This window comes from Falco naumanni, chromosome 1 (assembly GCF_017639655.2).
Source record: "Falco naumanni isolate bFalNau1 chromosome 1, bFalNau1.pat, whole genome shotgun sequence".
NCBI classification, from domain to species: Eukaryota; Metazoa; Chordata; class Aves; order Falconiformes; family Falconidae; genus Falco; species Falco naumanni.
The window spans coordinates 40,860,105-40,880,759 of NC_054054.1; the positions used below are offsets into that span (position 1 = coordinate 40,860,105).

The 20,655-nt window shown below is 51.3% G+C and overlaps 1 protein-coding gene across 4 annotated transcripts in view; it reads left to right on the forward strand.

The window, feature by feature from the left end:
- Positions 1-20,655, forward strand: part of LZTS3 (leucine zipper tumor suppressor family member 3) — a 55,988-nt gene that overhangs the window by 15,710 nt on the left and 19,623 nt on the right. For 2 of the 4 annotated variants that reach the window (XM_040590946.1, XM_040590972.1), the window contains exon 1: positions 12,968-13,114. The exons of 1 other annotated variant lie outside the window; for it this stretch is intronic. The gene's annotated coding sequence lies outside the window, so the exon portion shown is untranslated. Of the gene's footprint in view, positions 1-12,967; positions 13,125-20,655 lie in introns of those variants that run through there. One more of the 4 variants, XM_040590963.1, reaches the window with a different exon arrangement.

Below are 20,655 nucleotides of genomic sequence, written 5' to 3' on the forward strand. Positions count from 1 at the left end.
AGCTACATGGACGTGGGATGGGAACTGAAGGTCACCTCATCTACTTCTTCACATCTCCCTCCCACAACCACAAGTCAAGCAAGTGTTTCTCAAGTCATTTGTCATCTGTAAGGCTTAGACCAGTACAGAAAAAAAGCCTAAATGCACCAAATACAGCCCAGGAAGAAACACAACGCAGGGTTACAGTCAGGATCTCTCTAAGTGAGGATGAAGAGGCCAGAGGGATGGATGGCTTCTGTGCACAGAGCTGGATGTCCCCGTGTGTGGCAGTACAGGTGCCCTGCTGTGACTTCATGGAGCAGAGAGCAGCCAGGAGTGCCGTGTCCAAACTCATCCCTTGCCAGCTCCAGAGCCAGCATTGCTATGGAGATGATTTTCATCTCCACCTAACACGTACCACAAGTCTGCTTCAAACGAGTACCTAGGAGCTTCTCCCTGGCCTTGCTTTGTTGTTTCAAGACTTTTGGTCACAATATCCCACAACAGATGTAACAGGATAACAAAAGATACAGAGAAAGGGAATCAGTAGGGGGTGGGGTTTTATGGAGGACAACTATCTAGGCTAGAAATCTCCAGCCTGGGAAAATGACTGAGAGGAAGGTCTAAATACAAGGGTCTGTAAAATCATCACTTGCAGGGGGAATAATTCTCATAATGCAACAATAACGGATCTCAAATCATTTTCATTTGCTCTTTGCATTCACCTTCAGGTAGCCTTGTCATTGGTGTGACCTTGAGGGAGGCTGGGGTCTGCTCTCGGACACACTTGCCCCAACAGTCCCGGAACAAAGCAGGCTTGAAACCCCTCTTGCTCACAAGCTCTGCCTGGCTCCCTAAACACACTCCCCATGACGCTGAAGTGTGTCAGCGCCCAGAGCACACTTGGCTTCACAGGTGATGAAAACACCAGCCAGACAGACGTTAAAGATCTTTCCTAAAATGTATTTGAAGCTTGGGGACCAGGAGAAGGGGTGAGCTGTGCATGGGGCATGGACGATTACAGACCTTGCTGCTTTGACAGATGTGGATAGGCTGTGGAGAGCAGAGAAGCTTGACCTGAGCATCCTCTGGAGGATTTGCAGCTCTGGAGGAGAGATGAGGGAGGGGGGCCATGCTGTAAATGAAAATCCAGTCTTCAAGCTCCATCCAAAAGACATGTATGGGTGTCAAGGACATCACTGAGTCTGGAGAAGGCATCTTGCTGCCTGATGAGGCAGAGGCAGAAGCTGAGGCATTTGGGACTTGATCCTGGCCATGAGGAGTTTTTCAGTGCCTGGCTGAGACCTCTGTACTTCAGCACAAGGCCAGATAAATGTGGTGACCACCTCCTCCTGGGTTCTTACAGGGCGGTTGCTGCTGGTCTGGCACTAACTGGTTGCCAGCAACTGAAAGGAGCCTGAGGGCCAAGAGGTGGTTAAGGACGAAAAGCAGCTTTATGTGTGGGATGGGAGACTATTTGACCAGGAGAGGTGCAGGGACATGCACATGGGAGGACGGGGTGGGGAAGATGTCAGCTGTAATGGGAATGGGACGGGAAGGACTTAGGAGGAACGTGGCAGGATCTGGCATGGCTTCTGCAAGAGGAGCAGGCTGGAACTCCAGCCTGGAAAAATGATGGCTAATGGGAGATATGAAAACTGGAAGCTGGAGGAGAATTATTAGATGGGCTTGCCTTAGGCTTTTGGCACCACTGGGAGAGAGGATCTGCGCTTGGTAGGTGTTAACCTGACCTGGTAAATCTGCTCTCCTCTCCTGGCTGATAGCGAGCAAGGGACTGAATAGGTATGGTCAGCTTAGACCAGATTAGCTGGGTCCAAGTTCTTGGCCATACCTCCTTGTCCTATCTAGACCCTGAATCAAAACTTTCTGTGTTCTTTTGAAAACATCCAGAGCTTGCTTTCTCCTCTACAAATCATTTACAAAATTGCTTTCCCTTTCCCCCACTCCCACACCATCCTTCTCCACCCTCCTCTTCTCTCCACTTAGAAAGAAGTGCCCTTTGCTTTGCGACTGGAGTATCATTCCCTACCTTCTCCCCGTGACACTGGTGTTGGGGAGGAAATAATTTCTGAAGAAGAAGGGGTATGTAGTGGTTCCCCAGAAGCAGAGGTAGAAGCACTACCCTGGGAGCCCAACACTACTTTCCTCTTGGTAGCAGAAGCAGTATTGGCAGTCCCGAGGTGGAGTCTCAAGGACTCATTGCTTAGCGGGTTATCTACGTGCTTAATTTACCCCTGCCCTCACAAACCCATTTGAAGCCTTTTCTCACAGCTGTAACCAAATGCTGCTTTGGCAGCAAGCAAAGTGAAAACCAGACGTAAGCAGGGTTAGGTCAGGAGGGCAACGCAAGCAGGTTTTTCTCCCTGGAGGGGAGAAACACAGTACAATGCCACGTTACCCCATCGCTCCGTAAGCTGCTTTGCAAAGCTCAGGTGAGCAATAGAAGGCATGAAAGCCTGTAAAGGGAGGGAGGAAAATTTTCCAGTAAGGACAGAGCCATTGCCCATCAGATTTTGACAGCTGATGGTCATTTCATGGCTGATAGGGTCAATGAGGAAAGATTTTGGATCAGTCACAGGTAGGGAAAGCACAAGAGGACACCAGGGCACTGCAGGAAGGTTTCGGCTAGAGACAGGTCAGCAGAGATAGAGACATCATGGTTTGTTGTTGGGGTTTTTTTCAAATTTTTTTTCCTTTTCCTTTTTTTTTTTTTTTTTTTTTTTTTTTTTTCCTGTTGTCTGACCCTATGGGTTTTCATTTTTCTGGAAAGACTATTTCTGACCACTGATACCAGAGCTCCTGCAGCCCCTGAGAGTGATTGTAAACAGGAGCAAAAGGGTCTTCCTTCTGTGCAGGTCTTCCCTCACATCCACTGAGTTATTAGCCATCAGGGAAGCTGGCAGGGTTTCATTAGATATGGCTCTAATTACAGCTCCCTTTAGATTTGTAGCCCTCCTCTTTCTCCATCCTCTAGTTCTTTGTAACTTGCAGGTGGAAAAATGCAAAACAGAGAAACAGGGAGGATTTGTCACCCCTTTCTATAAGTCCAGGATAAAGACATTTTTCTATCTGAGGATGGTTAATGCAAGCTGCACACACGCACTCACACACACCCAACAATCCAACTAGAAACATTTTCTCATCAAGTCCTTGGGATGTTGGTGTTTGCTGCCATGCTCCTGGCTGTGCACAGCCCCACTTTTCAGAAATGCACTGGCTTGATGGGGTGTCTAAGGCTTTTCTGAAGTTAGGAAGCCTTCCAGATGAGATGTCCCCAGGCAAAACAGACACATGGCAAATGTGGTACTAGCAGTGCATGGCATGGGGCCGCGGGGGGTTACAGTAAGGAAATGGTATCTGTGCTCAGCCAAGCGATGCTGGTCCATCAGAGCCCTGAAAGATGATGTTGGGTTAGAGGTACACACCACGTTGCTGGAGGAGTCTCTCTGGGGCTATCTCCTCACCGATGCATTTGCAGCAGAACTACAGGCACTTCCTGGTGTTCTCAGGCCATTTATGAGCAAGTGGGAAATGGGGAGGAAAGCCAAACTATACCTCATTTGCCCTCCATCCCTGCCCCAAGGCTTGCTGCTGTGCCCTTTGTGCTGCCAGACCCTGTGAAAGGGCAGCTACCCTCAGAGAGCAGAGCCTTGTCCCATGGCTGTCTCCAGCTCCACGAGCAAGACAGAGCACATGAAAAGCCCTCCATCAAACCAAGTTGTTTGCAACCTCTGCATCCATTTCAAGGCATTATTTTCTTTTTGCAGAGGATCTGGAGGGATGGGAGAAGCATTCAAAGCCCAAAGCTGGTTCTCAAGTCCAAAGCTGGATGAGCAAAAGGGTTTGTTTAATACAACAGAGCAGAGAACCCAGAAACCTGTGAGAGCAACACCTCCCTGCAAATCAGGTCATTTATTTAGCAAGTGAAAAACAGCTTCCCAAGGTTCAGAGCACTATGGTAGAAATCAAAAAGCATTTGAAGGAGGAGGGAAAGCCAAGCCCTGGCTTTGCCACTCCTGCCCTCCCACTGGATCCCCACCATCCTGGCAGGCACCGAGGGAGACCACAAAAATATTTCACTCTTTAGACACCACTTCAAACCCTCAGAGCCACCCTTTTCATGGGCACTCAGGTCAGCTGCCACACTAAACTCCAAATATTTTCCTAGTTGGCATATAACAAAAATCTGTATATCCATGTCTAGCTCTATAGTCAATGTATGTGAAATGATAAAGCCCCTGGCACATATCTTGGAAGAGCTAATTATAGGATTTGGAAGCTAACGTGATAATATTTTCTTTAGATGTGTGGTGCAGATGTAATTACTTCTCCAGAGATGCCAGCCGCAGATGACGCAAGATGCCCTTATGTAAAAAGCTTTTATTATGCAGCTATGGATATTTTCCCTCTCTGGCCCATCCTCTACTTTCCCCTCAATGCCTTCTTTTCATTTTTCACCCTAAACTCTCTATGACTTATTCAGAACGTGACAGGGTGAGGTCAGTAGGCCAACAGGATGTCAAACAGAAGGGCAGTCTTGTAGAAAGCTGTTCCTGGGTTTCCCCATCCGCCTGGTCAATGAAGGAGCAAAAGGAGTTAATGGCTTTGCATCTGCTGCATTGGCTTCAGCAGGGCTGGGCGAAGGCCTCTATTCACCTTTCCTCCTGATGGAATGGAAGGGGGTCATGTTGGAGCCAGTTCTCGCCCCCAGCCCTGGCATCTACTATGGCTTGGACGTCAGCAGACGTTGGGCAGCCATCTGCTCCATCCGGCATGCAGTGGAGGAGCACCTGCATGGAGAGCCCACTGTCCTCTCTCCAAGAAGGGGCTGGAGGATGCCAAGAACTGCAGAAGAAAGCTGGTTTGTCATCGCAGGGATTAAGGGTTGGTGAGACACATTTCAGTTGCTCCAAAGGTTGCTCCAGGGTACGCAAAGATCTCCCAAGTGACCCACAAAGTTGCTTCTGCCAGGGAGAAACCACAGCATGATCGCAGACCTCCAGCCAAAAACACTTCCAAACCAGAGTGATCTTTGCCTATGGACCCTTTCTGAGGTTTTCCATTTTTTTTCCTTCACATTCTGTGTCCCACTGCTTTTCTCCTGTGGCTGGACAGGCAAGAGAGGTCAGAGGCATGGGTGCCTCCAGGGCACAGGCTTCCTTCTCCACGGGTGCTGGTTAAAGGGGGGACAGTCCCATGACGTGACCAGTAAACCCTGCCTGACTGCAAATATTCAGGACAAAAGGTTGATAAACCTCCTGGAGGTATCACCCCGCACCTGCATCACATATTGTGGCTGTGCACCCTTCTGCTCCCACCCTCTTCCATCCCTCTCACCTGGCCAAACCTAGGTCCTTGCTGTGTTTTAGGACTAATATGTGACAGGGAGGAGTGACTCGTAGCTCTGGGCCACCCTGCCACCAGCTGAGGTTGCAAAGCTGGGTCATGAAGTCCTTTCCTTCTCATTTTCTCTGCACGGCGTCTGAGCCAGTGCACAGCTTGAGGAGACGAGCCTGGAGGTGAAGCAAGCCTGAACCCTTCAGTGGCTGGGAAGCAGACCCCAGAGTTTAGAGAGCTGAGAGAGCGGGAATTGGCCATGCACCTTCTAAAGAAAAGAAACTGAGAGAGCTGGAGCAGGGAATGGAGACATAACCACTGGTTTACCCACTGGGGAAACGCTTTCCAGACACGGTCCAGTGCCAGACTGCAAAGGAATTTGCTTTCAGGGCAGGGAATACCCACATTCCTCTGAGGACAAGGAAGCCGGGGAAGGCAATAGCCGGGGGATGTTGTACGCAGGTTATTTATTAAGTGCAAACTGTAAGCTCCCTACGGCCGAGGGCCATCAGCTGATCATGGATTTAGATGGCATTTCAGCCCATGCCCACCTTCAGTCAGCCAAATCCCTCCCGTGGACTGTGTCAGCTTGTGGGTCCTTGTGGACTGGAAAGGGAGTGTAGACCTTGGGTCCTACCCAGAGAGGCTTGGTGGCCACCACAGAGGTGCTCCAGGCTTCCTGCTCAGTCTTCACTGCCCCTCCAGAAGCTCCTTCCCAGGGCTTAAGGACTCTCTTGCTTTTGCTTTTACTGAAGCCATTCAGCCACCTGGTCTTGCCCAGAAAAGAGGTTGGCCAGGGTGGAGATGGAGTAGGATGGGGCAGCAAGCATACACACAGCTTACAACTGCTGAGGGTCTAACCTGATGCTCCTCCCTTGTAACGCTGGAAAAAACCTTCCGCCCTGATCCAAGGGGGCTGTGCTGAATCCCTGATTCCCAGTATGGACAGAAACGGCACTTTCAAACAGGATAGCTGCAGATCTGGTGTTTTCAGTGGAAATCTAACCCTTCTGGCTGCAATCTATTTTTATCCAATTTATTTTTACCAGACCTGGCCTGCTGCTTTGGGACTATGAACGGGAAGTTTGCTTCCGTCACCCAGGGATGTTTAAGCATGCTTCTCCGGTCTAGAAATTAGTTGGGAAACCTGGTGACACCTGGCTTTCTCAGGGAGCATTAGCCAACTGCCTGTTGGAGACCTCATCAGCACTGACACCATCGCTGCCTCTCCTGGGGCTGTCCAGCCAAGGCATGAAGGGAGAACAGAGAAAAGGGACAACACTGCTTGCCCACGCAGTATTTTTTTCAGCTTTAAAGTTTTAGATGAAAGTCTTGGCCAGCATCAATGTGGCTTGAGCTTCTGTGGGAGGAACAAGCTCCCTCCTCCCCCACAGGGGCTTGGTGGTTTGAGGGGCTGGTGAACAAGACCCAGCTCCACTCGATCACCTCATTAGCTCAGGAAGGAGGGTGGTCATTTAACGTGCATTTCTACAGTTACAATGAGCAGGCACAGGGCAGGAGTTAGGACTAGCTTTTATGGAGCATCACATCTTCCCCTCACAGAGCTCAGACCTGACCTACATAGCATGGACAAGCCACCATGCCAGAGCATCCCAGCACACACTCAGCTTTCAGCACCCGCAGCTGGAGATGCAGCAGGAGCCTCCCCCGATTTACGTGAAAACCTGGGCGATGCACCAGGTTGTGGCTTGCCAGCGCTGCAGAGGCTTTGTCCACCCTGTGTCGATACAGGGCTAGACAGCTTATACCAGCAGGGATGTTTTTTGCCAGAATAGGAAACCATCTCTCTGGATGACATAAACCGGAGTCTTTTGGCTTGTTCATGTTGCCTCAAGCTGAGCAGGCAGATGTTGTTGTGGATTGGAGATGGAAGGTGTCCCCCACTGCAGCAGCTGGCATCAACCCAGCTTTGCAGTGCCAAGCCAGCCTCTGGACCCCCTGCCAGTCCCCCGCATCAGCTTGGGGAAGGTCCTCACCCATCCACAGCTCTGTGTGGGAAGGAAGGGGCCTCACACGGGCTCAAATTATTCCACTTAACAAGCAAGAACAACCTCTCTCAGCATTTTAACTTTCAGACCAGTGCAATGGTGGGATCTCACTGTGCAGATACTGGTGCAGGTGAACTTCCAGGTACAGGGAAGGATTCTGCATCATGTAAGCAGTCAGCAGTTTCTTCTTGCGTAAATAAATACTGGGTGTTCATGTGACATTTCTCCTGCACTCAGCCCCACAGCTTGCTCAGGTTGTGCAGACTGATGGTGATTTTATAAGCTTTCCTACCAGTAAGGCTGAATGTTAATGTATGGCACAGTCATACTCCCCTGCCAGTAGCACGCTGCCTGTTTGGCTATGGTCACTACGATCCCTGCTGGACACCCACAAAAAAATCAGACAAAGCCGCATCTCCAGAAACATAGGGAAGCCCTCGGATGTTCAACACCCATTGACTGTTTCAGAAAGCAGGCTCAGGTCCTTCCTCCAAAGACAGGGCTGGAAATCTCTGATCTAGTAACAGACACTGGGGATAAGTTTCAAACAAAGCCTGAGCTGGAGATACTACAGGAGATCTGCCTTCAGCGTACAACCTGTTGGAGGTCAAGTGCTTACAAAGTACAGTCAGTTCACAGCTGAGGTCTGAAGCTGGTTTTAAGTTGTTGTGATGCTGGTTGGAAAGCTCTGGAATACTCCAGGCCAACTTCAGTCCAAGCAGGCCTATCATTGTCACTAGCCCAGGTTGGCCTTGGTATTACCCAGCCAAGGCATAAAGACATCCCGGGATGAAGATGCCTCCACCTCACTCAGGACCTGAAAGTATGTGCAATAGTCAGGGGACCCTTGTTTAGAAGCATTCTCTGCTCCTCAAGGCTTTGAAAATTATCTTCCCTATAAAAAAGGAGTCTGGGTGGAGAGAGTAGGAAGGCTCTTGTTACATCAGTATGTCTTGCCCTGAGCGGTTGCTCCCCAGAGCTTTTAAGGAAGAAATTCTGATGCAGAGAGCCGGCGTCTCTGCTCCCATCTTCATCCTACCTCCTCCTCACCGCATGCCCAAGCACATTGATGCTTTCTGCCCACCGTTCCCCAGGGAAAGTCCCAGGCCAGCGATGCTCCTTCAGACCTCACTGCAGCTGACATTTTGCTCTTTCTCTAATTAGTGCAGAAAACACTTAACCAGGTCTACAGCTGCAGTCCAGGGACCTCAGAAAGCTTCAGGATCTTGAAATTAAATGGCTGCAAGAGAAGTGAAATCACCCTGCCAGGGGAGCTGCTCAGAGCATGCCACTTCTGCAAGAAAAAGGAAAAAGAAAACAAAAGGATCGGGGGAACGGAGTTTGTTTTTTTGTAGAGTGTATTTTTCCTTTCCTCAAGAGGAAGAAGGCTTTAGGGAAAAACCAGAAAAAAACTCATATCTTTATTTCTGAAAACTGAATTTTAATTTATTCAAGGGAAGCAGAGGGCATAGAAAAAAAACACTAAAAACACCCAACCCCCAAACCCCAGAATATTTCCACAGAATTAATCCTCAAATAGAATTTTTCTGCAGAAGAAAAAAACTGAACAGGAGTCCTCAGGGTCCCATTTGACAGCAGTTAGTCCAAGCGACCCACTGAGCAGAGAAAGATGATCTGCTGCTTTGCTTTTATCCTTTTTTCTTGTGTTTATTTTTGAAGCTACAGGTGCTTCTTTTGTTATGGCTCCTACCTGAAGCTGCAAATCACTGTAACTTTAGCCCGCTCTGCGCTGCTAAACACTTTGCAGCCTCAGGACTTGTGCTGGAGATCCATCACCTTCTTGGCACAGACATTGTGGTCACCAACAGCTTCAGCCTGATGGGGAGAGGGAGGTTGGGAGAGGGGCTGCTGCACCAGTATGAGTTGCTGGAGCTGGGAAAGTCAGGGCAGATCTTCCCACCGAGGGAAGATGTGCATGGAATGGGGGAGCCGGTGGTGCCTTCCCTGAGATGGGGGAGCCTCCGATGGTGGGGGTGCTTCCTGGGGGCTACTGTGTCTCTCTTGGCTGTGTGGGGACCAAGACTGGCATTGCTGCCATGGCTCCACCAGAGTGGGACACACTGCATTTGGCCGGATAGAGGGCTGATCCCGAGCCATATACGACAGCTCAGGGAAAACCATGGCCACAATTTCTCAACCAAAAGGATTAAACTGGGAGTTGGGAGTGATGGATGCTGTGCATACCCTCAGCATGAGCCATATGCAACGACAGCCTCCCCTGCTGCTGAACTGAGAGAGAAAAGGGCAAGAATCCTTTGAAGGATGTAGTTTTGGGTTCGGGTGGATGTTCAAAGCCTCTTCCCCCAGGCAGAAGGAGGCTGGTCCATTGCAGCTGGGTAAGGAAAGCTTTTCACGTGGGTAGCCCCTAAGCCTGTAATACCAGGCTCGAGGTCACCTTCTTTGATGGGCTCTGTGGAACACTCATCGTATTTGAGTCTGAATTCAGCCTCCAGCTCCCACCTGGTTTCTGCTTCTCACCTGTGGCTCCACACAGACCCATCCCAAATGGGAGAGCTGGACCTCATGCTCTCAACCAAAATTTCCCGGTCCTTTTCATCCAAACAGCCCTTTCATCAGGGTCCTGTTGTTTCTGGCTGGCTGATGAGGGAGGAGAAAATATCTCCTAGAGTTCTGTCATGTCTGCTTCTGACTGGCCCCAGCACAGGAGCAGCTTAACAGCAACCAAGCTGAGAATTATGGCAACTTTTGACCCATCTCAGGGAGTTAAGTAGGAGAGAGAAGTCTGGGCAGCAGCTGAGACAGGACCTACCTGTCCCACCAAAAGGGCATCACAGATCTGCTGTCAGAGATGGTCTGATGGATATCCCGCTCCCCATTAGCTACCCAAGGCCCCATGAGATCAGCCATGTAGCCAAATATACCTTGGAAAGAAAATCTCTGCAAGTTGTGTTGATAACAAGGATCTGGTCTGATTTAAATGGCAGTTAAGAACCCGTTGTTAGACCTGAGCCAGTCTGCTGTGGTGGGGAATGGGGACCACCACCTGGAGGCACCATGGGTACACCATTCGACCATGGCTGCCCAAAAATGGCAGCACAGAGGTGAATAAAACCCCCAGAAAAGATGAGACCAAGTCCTGGTGGTTCTGTCCCATGGGGACAGGGAAACACGATGGTCTGGATGCAGCTGGCTGTGCAGGAGCCCTGGCACAACAGGGTACTGGCTGTGAACTGAGGCGTTGCTGTAGGCAATCAGAGGTGGTGGAAGGGCTTTGGTGGAGGTGAGCTTGATGGGTAGAGAGGTTTATGTATCAGCAACCAAAGACCTGGGTTAGAAATGGGAGTTCAGGGTTCAAAAGTTTATGACTTGCCCGAGAGCACCAGGAACACGGGTTATCCTGGAGTTCCCAGCATTCTCCAAAGCCTCTTCCATCATGATTTATTCATCTGTGGGAAGTGCTAAGACATAACACAACTCCCAAAGGGAGAATGAGCATAGCCTTAACCAGCTGCAATGTCAGGAAACTGCCTGTCTCCTGCAAGTTCTTCTGAGCCTGGGTATGCTGCAGCTCCACGCCGGGCAGCCACAGGCACCTTTGCCTGTGCAGCTTCACCAAATCCCACTGCTGGGAAGGGTCCTTGTCCTGATGAAGCTCCTGGGTCAGCTCTGGTTATTGCAAGAGCAGTCCCTGGGATGGAAAGGGCTTGCTATACATGTGGCTATTTCCAAGGTGAATGCCATGCATCTGAGTCCTGGGAGTATCTTCTAGCAATGTGTAAAGCAGCCTGTTTCCTGGAATTCTTTGCTTCTGAAGTCAAAGGGCAAAATTAAGAGCTTGAGACGCCGCAGGAATCCATTTTGGTATAATTTACACCTTCCCTGTGCACCCCAGCAGTGTTTTGCCATAGTTTAAATGCATGTGTAACCCATATTTGATGATTGTTAGGATTATTGCCATTTTACTGTTCTTGCTGTTATTAGCCTGCCGACGACTGTGCTGTGCTTGCAAAGCTGCGACCGGCGACTCCTTTGATACGCAGACATCCTGCCAATTGAAAATTCACTTGAGCAAATAAGTCTAAATTAGTGGCAGCTTTGTGCAGCTTTATTTCCCTCATTGCACTCCCTTCACGACTGCAAATAATCCAATATAAGTGCTGGGGCCGGCCGGCCCCCAATGGGAAGCCTGATTGCTCTCCTGCTGCAGCATTGGCAGCCAGGGAGGGAGGAGAAAGAGCTCTGGACCGTCCTGCATCACCAGGGCTCTGCTGTGAAAGATGGGGGGGGGGGCGGGGGGTATTCAAGTGGCAAAAAAGCGATGGCAAAAGAGGGAGGGCAGGATCCAGCTTCTGGGGTGATGGGCATCATCCCATTTGTCCAAACAGGCTGAAACCAGCCAGAAAATGCCAAGGTTAGGGGAGGACAGATGGACAGATGGACCATTTGACACTCGCCTCCTCGTCCGCAATAACCAGGGAAGAAAATGACTGCCCCTTTCCATTCTGTGTGCAGAAACGTGTTGGTGGGCTACAGAAGGATCAGCTGCCTCTGTAATCCTTCTTTTTTTGTTGTTGTTTCATATGTGCATGGCTTTATCAGGCAGTTTGGGGTTGAGATGGGTCAGTGTTGGCACATAAAGAAAAAGTGGCCTTTCTGGGTGTCAGACTGCCTCTCTTGTGGGCTTCAGGATATTAGGATATCAATTAACCCAGACCACCTCAAGAAGAAAAGCTGAGGCTGCCAGGCTGGACTTGTGCTCTCTGCCCCTCTCTCCGTGATGAATGGGCTCTCAGTTCAGCCATGAGCTGGGAAGCATCCCCAGGTGGGAAAGTTGAGGAAAGGGGTCCCATGCTGGGAAGACCCCAAAATAACTCCGAGCAAAAACAAGCTGACAGATTCCAAAATCCCCATTTGAAATAAGCCAAACTGTCAGATCCCAAACTCCACATTTAAGCAAAATCAAGCTGTCAGACCGCAAAATTCCCATTTGAAAAAAACCCAGCTGTCAGACCCCCTAATCCTTATTTCAGCAAAACCAAGCCATCAGACCCCAAAAATCCCTTGTTTGAGCAAAACCAAGCTGTCGGACCCCCAAATCCACATTTGAGCAAAACCAAGCTATCAGACCTCAATAGTTTCCTATTTGAAAAACTGCAGCTGTCAGACCCCCAAAATCCCCATTTAAGGAAAAACAAGCTGTCAGACCCTCAAATAGCTATTTGTACAAAAACAAGCCATCAGACCCCAAAACCTCCATCTGGAAAAAATACAAAACCCAAAACAAAACCCAACAGGCAGTCAGACCCCAAATCCCTATTTAAGCAAAACCAAGCTGTCAGACCCCCAAATCCCAATTTAAGCAAAAACAAGCCACCAAACCCCCCAAATCCCTATTTGTGCAAAAACAAGCTGTCAGACCCATCTGAACACCCATTTGAAGAAAACCAAGCAGTCAGCCCCTAAAATCCTCATTTGAGCATAAACAAGCCATCAGACCCCCAAATCCCCATTTGAGCAAAGTCGAGCCACTGGACCCCCAAGCCCCAATTTGGGGGCGCAGGGCTTACCCCCGCCCCGATGGGCAGAAAGAGTTAAGATCCCGTGGGCGCAGGCCTGCGGTGGCCAATCCCGCCCAGCAAAGTGCTGCCCTTGGCCCCAGCCCAGCAGCAGGTTGCTCTCGGCAGGTATTATTTTGGTTTTTCTCTGGCGGAACCAAGCAGGGAGACGATGAACCTCCAGACCCGTGGAGGATGGGGAGCTGGAGGATGCAGCCCTGTGCTGCCCAGGTAAATTCCGGTGGGTGCTGGCTTTTCGGGGGGTCTTTCCTTTTGTTTCCTTCCCCCTCTAGCTGGGTGTCTTTGTTTGAGCCCAGAAAGGGGCCAGGCAGGGGAACGAAGGGTTTTCAGTGGATTAGTGTGAGGCTGAGCTGGTGGGACCTGCTGCAGGTGCTTTTTTGGGGTGGGACATACCCACCGGGCTGCATTTGCACTGGGGGGTCGAAGCAGAGATGGGGTGCACGGAGCTGGGTTGCTCAGGGTGGGGGAGAGCTGCTATTTCCCCCTGCTATAAACTCACCCTGGATGCAGCTGGCATGCACCAGCACCGGGACCTTGCCCCACAGTGGGTTTTGGGGCACCACTCCGGTTAGCTGTGCTAATGCCAGTGGTGAGGACAAGCCACTGTGGGGGCGAGCCACCGTGGGGGCTTGCTCTGAGCACAGTGTCCGGGGAATAGCAAGCACTTCCCAGGCTGGCTCCGCGCCCTTGAAATTCCTCAGGGTGAGTTAATGATAAATCGCGGCCAAGTCAGTGGTGTAGGCGGTGGCTGGGGGCCGGTGGCAGGTTCACCTGCTGTCCTTCCTCCTGAGACAGAGGTTTGGGCAAGGTCTGGGGATGGTGGAGCCAGGCAGAGGCTGTGGGGATGGCTGCTTGGTACCTCTTTAGGGGTGATGGCTCACCCCAAAGGGCAGGATCAAGCCTCCCCCTGGCAACACACAGGCCAGGGCAGGGGTCTACATCGGGGCGGGGGGGGGGGGGGGGCGGGGGCAGGATCTTGTGACAAGAGGTGTCCTCCTGCTCCCACCATGAGGCATTTGGGGTCAAGGAGTGTGTCTGTAGCTGGGGATCACATTGGGATCCTGAGATTTGGGCTGTGGGGCCACGTGAGGATGCTCAGACAGACGCTGGGGCGCCAGGTGAGGGATGCAGCTCCCTGCTGCAGGGCTTTAGGGGACAGCAGCACTGTGCTCGCATGCTGCAATGGGCCAGCAGCTCCCCTGTACACCCTGCTGCAATAATCTGCATCAGGCAGCACCACAGGCTCAACTGGCAGCAGCTCATCTCCAGCCACCTTACCAAATAAGGCAGCTCCTTAATGAGGGGAAACTGAGGCACACAGGTCCAGCCTGCAGCACAGAGCACCGTAGACCCTCAGCCCCACAGCCAGCACCAAGGCTGCTTCATCAAACTGGCCTTTCCCTACACTGAGTGAATTCAGGGATTTTTCCTTGTGCCACCAAAGCTGGTGTTTTCTGGGCAGCAGTTGTCAACAATGACCAGCCCACAGCCGGTGCTGAGCATCTTCTGGGGGCAGCCACAAGGGGACCGAGAAGACCATGTCCAAACCCTTCCTGATGGACACACAGGATTTGGGTTGGCAGTTTGGGCTGAGCTTGAAACCATCCTGTCTCACTGGCACTCTGCTCCTTGGGATGAGGGGGACAGACATCCCATGTAGTGGAAAATTCCTCCTATCTGCCCTCAGGTGCATACTGGAGGATGCTAGCCTGGATCCAATGCCAGGGCTCTGATAGCAGCCTGGGGAAAGGGGATGGGGGGCAATGTCCCTGAGAATGAGGACGATGCCAGAGACATGGCCCCATTGCCCTGGCCAGGGCAACACCAGTGCACAGCCCCGGGGCAGCTTGCCAAAACCTCCATCTTCCAGGGCAGGATAATTCATGGTTGAAGGGACCTTGGCAGGTCTCCAGGCCACCTTGCTGCTCAAGGTAGGCTCGGCCACAAGGCCAGACCCTGCTTGGTCCCTTCAGGGCTTGAAAACTTCTAAGGCTGGAGACTGTAAAACCTCCTTGGGACCCCTTACAAATCACAGAGCACCATGTTGCATCTCCATGTCACCCACTGAGGTTTCTCTGGGGCTTTGCCCACCCCGCTGCAGCCTCCACAGTAACTTTGATGTCTCTCCTTACTGGAGCAGCTCAAGACTAATGCAGCCTGCCACATGCTTGGCTTTTATTCCACACCTTTGTCTGCTCTTTTGGATGCAGAAAATCATGTGGATTAAAATTGGGAATACCGTGAGATGAGAAGTTCTGGTGGGATTGGATTTGGGACAGGCAGAGCTGCTTGTTCTGGATAAGCAATAGTAATGCCCATATTGATTTATTGATTATTTTGCTGTCAGTAAGGGCTTTCCAGGTAGCTGCTGGGCTCCCCGAGCCTTGTGTTTGCAGAGGGATGCTCTGGGACAGTGGTGTGGTCCATAAATGTGGACTCAACATAAATCTCTAGTGCTCTTCATCATCCTTACCATCATCACTCCTCCTGGGGACGAGCACGGCTGCTGCAGCAAAGCACAGTGAAAACAGACAGGCAGTCCCGCGTCACTGAGTGTGACAGAGGCACAGCCCAGGTGTAGCACATACACAGGGGGTGTCCGTTCCAGGAGCATCCCTGGGGAGAGGAGAGGGAAGGACAAGCAGGAGGGCACGGAGCCAAGGCCATGTGCTCCACAGCAGAGGTTTCGGCCGTGCTTTGCCATGATTACCCCTGCTGCCACTTCCTGGGGGATGGGGATGGGGAGGGGTGGTGGTGGAGCATGTCCCTTAAATACAGCAACCAGCTGAGGAGGAAAACCGATAGCAAACCCGGAGGATTAGCCAGGGAAGGTGGAGCAGGCTGCACTATTCAGGCTTTGTCAGGGGGCGGGGGGAGGAGGGGGGTGGAACAATGGGGCCTTTATTGAGGAAGGGCTGGTGGGTTGGCAGGCTTGCAGGGACAATTTGGTACAGAGTATCCCTTGGCCAGCTGAGAGGACAGGGCACTGGGACACGGGATGGGACAGTTTGGTACCCAGTGTCCCCATGCCAGCTGGGAGGTGGGACACGGGATGTGGGGTGGGACAGCTTGCTACCCAGCATGTCCCTTTGCCAGAAAGTGAAAGAAGGAATGGGGACATGGGACATGGGACATGGGACATGGGATGGGACAGGCTGGTACTCAGCATGTCCCTTAGCCACAGCTGGGGGTATGGGGAAACTGGGACATGGGAGATGGGACAGGGGATGGTCCTGTTTGGTACCCAGCATATCCTCAAGTGGTGGGACTTGTCCCAGGATGTCACTGCAAGCCTCACAATATGCTGACTGCATCAGGACAGATGACAAGGCTCTCCCTGCCACCCACACATGGGGTCTCGATCCATGGCCAGACCTCCCAAATTAGGGATTCCCAATGGCTGGTTTATGAGAGCACATTAGGCTGGTTCTGGGGACCCTGCAGAGCCTTGCAGCTGAGAGCAAGGAGCATCCCATGTGGGGGACATCCTGGACCAAGTGCTAACGCCCACTCGGCAGAGGGACCTCAGGGATGGAGAAAGCCATCATCCCTGTTCTCCCTCAGCAGCTCAACGGGGGCTTTCCTGAAGAGCCGCCTGGGTCTTTTCATCTCATCTCTTTTGTTTCAGCCTTATTATGTAAATAGCTGATGCAGCCCCCATAATGAGAAAGTAGTTTCCCAGAATACAAAAGGCTGTAATTATCTCATTAGCAGGCGGAAAGGAAAAGGAAATGTTTCTAAGCCGCTTGCTTTTATTTCCCACAGCAGCCCAAGAAAGTGCAGCCCCCAAAACGGGGACCTGCCTGCCCCGAATCCTGCCACCCGTCTCCCCGATGCTGCCACATTTGCAGGAAAGAAAAGGAAAGCATGGTCCTCATGTCTCAGAAGCAGCCACATACTGGGAGGGCTGACAGCTTTTAACTGGGCCCAGTTATCCAGAGGATGCTGCGGGTCCCTGTGTGGACCCCTCAGTGCTCTGAGACGCTGGGAGAAGAGGTGTCGTTGGAAAGCGGGGAGTCATAGAGGGACAGGATGATGCCCATCTTCCCAAATTGGATGCTCCTCAGCAGGACTCCCAAGCTGGGATTGTAGCTCAGAGCTTCAGGACGGATTCCCACACTTGTATGCCTGCAAGAGAATGTGATAGAACACGTGGAGGGTGCTCCCGGGAGAAGGTATCTAGGATGGCTTTGGTGTTGCTTTGCTTTCTGAAGTCATGCCTTCCTCACCTCTAGCTAGACACCCAGTTCTTGGGGACAGAGCTACAGACAGGCTGCAGTCAGAAGCTGGTCCTTGCTGAGATCTCCAAAACCCCTTTCTGGTGGGGTTTTCTTCTGCCCACCCTGTTCCTCCAGTGAACCGGCTAGAAGCTGCCAATGCAGCAGCAAACCACTTGTTGGTTTGGGTTGACTTTCTGCCAGATTTGTGAGCTGGATCAGGCCATGGAGAGAGCTGATGAGCAGCAGATCCATCCAGGATCTCTCCTACCACAGGGACTTGTGCAACACTCATTACGGGACACAATTCCTGCAGTTCCCCAGGGGGTTTGCATGAGATGATGGGAATCATCTCATTTGCAGGGAATGAAGGAAAAACTTCTGAAGGTGGCTACAAGATCTTGGCACTCTTTGACCCTTCAACCTGCCTTCCTGATTTTGCTTTTTGGCCTGGAACAGGGCGGCAAGGGAAGGTCCTCATCACAAAGTTCCCATCTCCTTCAACAGGGATAAAGGGGAAGAGAGAGGTCTGCATCCTAGGGAAGCAGCAGGAGTTGTTCATCTGACATAGTTTGGCTTTCGGTTGTGGAAAAAGTTTATGGCTAAACAACCCAAGATTTGCATGTTTTCACAGACAGGTTCGAGTGCTTTCATGCCGTATTTCAGTGGTGGAGGGAAACCTGGCGGCCACCAAGCCAGGATGTCAGAGTAGGGGGAAAGGAGCTGTAAGAGGTGTAGAAAAGAGCCACAAGAATTACTTGACGGCTGGAAAAAATGCCTGTGAGAGGCAGGAAAAGCTCATTCTGTTCCCTTCTTCAGACCAAGGCAACTTGGGAAGGGTGTAGGAAAAAAGGAGGTGCCACCTCACTGGAGCCAGGTGGGAGGGGAGCAGTGGTGCCCCTGCCTCTTGGATCCACCCTGGTAGAAGTGCTCTCAGCCAGTTTTGAGTCCAGCATGGCGGTAAGGAGGTGACACGTGATGGGCCGTGACACACAGGAGGCATAGCAGTAGCCAAATGGTGGTTTTGGAGGATGTGACGTGCAAGGAGAGGCAGAGGGCTGTTTGCTCAGGGATGCACTGCAAGTTGCACCTAAAACTAATTGCGGGAAGACAAGAACTTTCTCATAGGTGCATGGTGGTACAGCTAAGGCAAACGGCATTTTGCAGGGCAAGATAGGAGCACTGAAAAGTGAGGCAGGTCCACCTGACCTTCTCCGGCACTGCAGAGGTCCTCCCCAGTGCCCATGTCCACCCTCCTCAGCCCAGGCAGGGAGCAGGAGGTGGGCTCCCACCACACCATCACTGCTGGAACTGCCTCATGGGAACAGGGATGTCCACACCAACCCCAGCAGCAACCTCTGAGGTGCTGGTAGCTTTGCTGAGACCCAGACTCCAACACTTTCAAAGGTTATATTGGTCAAGTGTTATTTGCAGGTCTCAGGTTTCGGTGGTGGCTTTTCTCCAGGGCTTGTTAATGCTTTGCCAGACCAGGTGGTTTTGCTCCCTACAAGGTCTGTTGTCTTCTCACTGTTAACCCATCACTGGCCTTCTCTTCCCCCTCCATACACCTTTCTGGAAGAAGCTGAATGATCAGATCAATTTTTTTTTCCACCCCTTTTAAGCCACTTCTAACCTGCTCCACCACCCCAGGACACGATGAGTTTTCTCCTCCAGCCAAACCAACCCTCTGGCACAACTGCCAACAAACCGGAGAGCCACCAGAGCCCTAAACACAGTGCAGGTGTAGGTCCCACTGAAAAAAAAAAAAAAAAAAAAGAAAGAAAGAAAAAAGAAAAGGCATGCTTTTGTTGTGTCGGTAATTGCTTGCTTGTTAAAACAGATGCAAACAAACCCGACAATTGAAGGTTATGGGCACACCTGTTACCGCAATTGGTGGGGGGTGGAATTTTTGACCTTCAGATGCCTTTGCTGCCCGTCCTGCTGGGACCACATGCCTGGGATGGTGTGTGTGCCAAGGCACTGCCTTGCTTTCGAGCTGTTTGCTGGAGTTTTCTCTGCCCAGACCAGTGATTGATTTCCTTCTCACATGGCACGGTGCCTAGGTATGTCTCCCAAAGGCCTTTGTTACTAGAGTGTTAACAATTAACCTACTCAGGCAGAAACAGAGCCAGGCCTTCATAATCTAGGCTTAGTTAACTATTCAGCTGCTTATCTGAAAGCAATTTTTCTTCTGCCTAACTGGAAGGCATTCGCTCACTCATTTGGGTAAAGCAAGTGTGAAGATGCAGTTGTTTTACAGAATATTCTATTTACAATAGCATCTAGGGATCTCCTGGAGCTGTAGACATGTAGGAAACCTTGGTAAGAGTTGGCCATGAAGAGCCACAGCTGGGGAAAAGGAAATTTCACCCTAGGTTTTCTACATCAGGCATAAAAATACTGCTGTCTCCAAGGCAGAGCTTCTGGGCGAAAGGTCAAGGGGCCACCGCAGCTGGATGGGACAGGGAGGTTGTGCAACACAGAGATGGTGGGGCCTGCACCATTGTGTGAAGTCCCAGTGTCCCTGGCCAGGGAGGAGGCTGGTTGCACCGATGAGACACGGCACCTTTCCTAGGTGAGGTGCTGGCATGGAGATGCTGACCAGGAAGGGTGCTTTGAATTGATCTGGGCAGACAAAGAAACCTTTTCAGCTTTTATTAACACAGTAATGCTGGGAAATGGGAAATTATTTCAGTGTTTGTTTTGGAAGGGTTTCCTTGCCCTTTGTCTCTGCAGAAAGTCCCTTCACTTGGGTTCCTGTTGTAACCACGGGGCTCTGGGGAACCGGAGCGAGGGCAGAGTTCAGCAAGGGCTGAGCGTCTTGCAGAGGTGGCGGCTGCTGTGATGGATGGACGGGTGGGTGTCACTTGGGAGTGATTTGGATAGAGCTAGTCCTCCTCTGGAGGTGGGATCGATCTGGTGGCTTCTTGAGAGCCTGGTGAGGATGAAGTGCAAGGTGGTCCTGGTGCATCCTCACTAAGGCAGATGGGATGTAACATCTGGAAAGATAAAAACATCTGGAATGGGCAGTGGCTGGCGGGTTGCTCAAAACTCCTGTGTTGGTTTTCTGCCTGTGTGGGGCCTCCTCACCCCACCACGGGGCAGGGGGAGCCACTTTCGCCCTTCTGCCATGGCTCGGGGGTTTCTTCCAAGCCCAGCCATGCTTGGAGGTGACTCCTCTTTCCTTCTAAAGGATGGAGCTGGGTATGAAACACTGGTAAAGGCAAGCTGTTTGGCTTCCTTCAGCCCCGCTGTGTTCATGGACTGTCAGACTCAGCATCCTTGTTTCTTTAATTAGGAAGCACCTATAAACCCAACTGCAGTTTGTGTTCCTGTGGGAGGGAGGCAGTTATGAGATTTAAGGAGGAGACATGTCCTGGGGAAGTTTTAGTCATGCATTCCTCCAAACCTGGAAGGAGAAAAAATGACCCTCCAGCTCTGCACTGGAGCACAGCAGTGTCATTCCTTACCTCACTGTACTCAAAACTTGATTTCACAGTTCATCTGAGGAACAACCAAGGTAAAACCTGCCTG